This window comes from Hyla sarda, unplaced genomic scaffold (assembly GCF_029499605.1).
Source record: "Hyla sarda isolate aHylSar1 unplaced genomic scaffold, aHylSar1.hap1 scaffold_31, whole genome shotgun sequence".
In the NCBI taxonomy this organism is placed as follows: domain Eukaryota; kingdom Metazoa; phylum Chordata; class Amphibia; order Anura; family Hylidae; genus Hyla; species Hyla sarda.
This window is the reverse complement of record NW_026609824.1, coordinates 717,501-719,580: the sequence shown is the minus strand read 5'-3', so window position 1 is coordinate 719,580 and position 2,080 is coordinate 717,501.

Below are 2,080 nucleotides of genomic sequence, written 5' to 3'. Positions count from 1 at the left end.
TGGATTGCATTTAAAAATGGTCCATCAGAGTGAAATGGACTCCCATCTTCCTGCTTAGCAATAATGATATGGGTTTAGGGTCTGCTGTGTGTACTGGTGGGTGACTGCCACCCAGCCAGAGTGTGTATGGGAGGCTGCCAGCCAGCCTCCCTTCCTACAAGTAGTGATGGTGCATGTGAAGGGGACAGCGTTGGTTCCTCCCCTTTCACAGTTATCACTTCTCATCCTTCCTTTTGGCTGGTATCAAATGTGGTGTCTGTTTATATCAGTTTAATATCTGATATGTCCCCTATCTGATAGCATATATTAAATGCACCACCAGGTTTCAGTGTTGGAAAGAAAGATTATCTGTTTATTTGCTGCAGCTGCTTGCTGGCTAGTCCAGTGGGCCCCTACTGCAGGCAATAGACAATAGGTGGTGCCTATGTGCCTAGGTGGATAGGACATCAGCTATGAGGCATTTGTTTGTACAAACTGCTGCTCACAACTAATGTTGTAATATAGTGTCTCCATCTGCTGGTGGTATTGAATAAGCAATAGTGCAATGATAGGGTCTGAAAAAGAAGAAAAATAAGAAGCAGCAGCATAGGAAAGAAGGAAAACATGGAGAGAAGAAAAAAAGAAGGTAAAAATGAGGTGAAAACATGTTTAAAAAAGTATTTCCATCTCTCTCTCTCTCTATATGTATATACATATATATATATATATATATATATTTAAAAGAAAAAAAAATTATATATATATATATATATATATATATATACATATATATATAGAGAGAGAGAGATAAATATATATAGAGATAGATGGGTGGATAGATAGATAGATAGATAGACATACATACACACATACACACATACACACATACATACATACATACATATGTGTGTATTGTTGGAGTTGCAAACATGGGTGCACTTGACAAACTCAGTGCGGCTATTCCCCATTGAAAGATTGTTGCACCCAGGACCCTTAGCACTGGGATATGCTACTCAATACCACTGGCATGGCCAGGTGTAAACAACATCTGACCTTTGTTGTATATGTAACCATGGAGATTGTGATGTCGCCTAGGCCCACCAAAGAACAGCCTTGTCAGAAGCAGCACTGCCATGAGCAGAAGTAGCAGCACCATAGGTTGTCAAATAAGTTGGATTTAACCAAGACAAGTGAGTCCAATAGGATGCAGGTATGTCCTCTATCCTTACAGCTTCCCGTGGCTGTTGGTTTTATACCGTTTGGGGACAGCCAAGGAGGCGTCAGCAGGCAACACAGGTAAGTGTGTGCTTGTATGTGTGTGTGTGTGTGTGTGTGTGTGTGTGTGTGTGTTTCCTATGCAGATCCTAAACCCAGTATCAAATGCAAGTAGGAGGAGTAAGAAGGGTTCCTGCCAAAGCCAGGTTATGGATTGCATTTAAAAATGGTCCATCAGAGTGAAATGGACTCCCATCTTCCTGCTTAGCAATAATGATATGGGTTTAGGGTCTGCTGTGTGTACTGGTGGGTGACTGCCACCCAGCCAGAGTGTGTATGGGAGGCTGCCAGCCAGCCTCCCTTCCTACAAGTAATGATGGTGCATGTGAAGGGGACAGCGTTGGTTCCTCCCCTTTCACAGTTATCACTTCTCATCCTTCCTTTTGGCTGGTATCAAATGTGGTGTCTGTTTATATCAGTTTAATATCTGATATGTCCCCTATCTGATAGCATATATTAAATGCACCACCAGGTTTCAGTGTTGGAAAGAAAGATTATCTGTTTATTTGCTGCAGCTGCTTGCTGGCTAGTCCAGTGGTCCCCTACTGCAAGCAATAGACAATAGGTGGTGCCTATGTGCCTAGGTGGATAGGACATCAGCTATGAGGCATTTGTTTGTACAAACTGCTGCTCACAACTAATGTTGTAATATAGTGTCTCCATCTGCTGGTGGTATTGAATAAGCAATAGTGCAATGATAGGGTCTGAAAAAGAAGAAAAATAAGAAGCAGCAGCATAGGAAAGAAGGAAAACATGGAGAGAAGAAAAAAAGAAGGTAAAAATGAGGTGAAAACATGTTTAAAAAAGTATTTCCATCTCTCTCTCT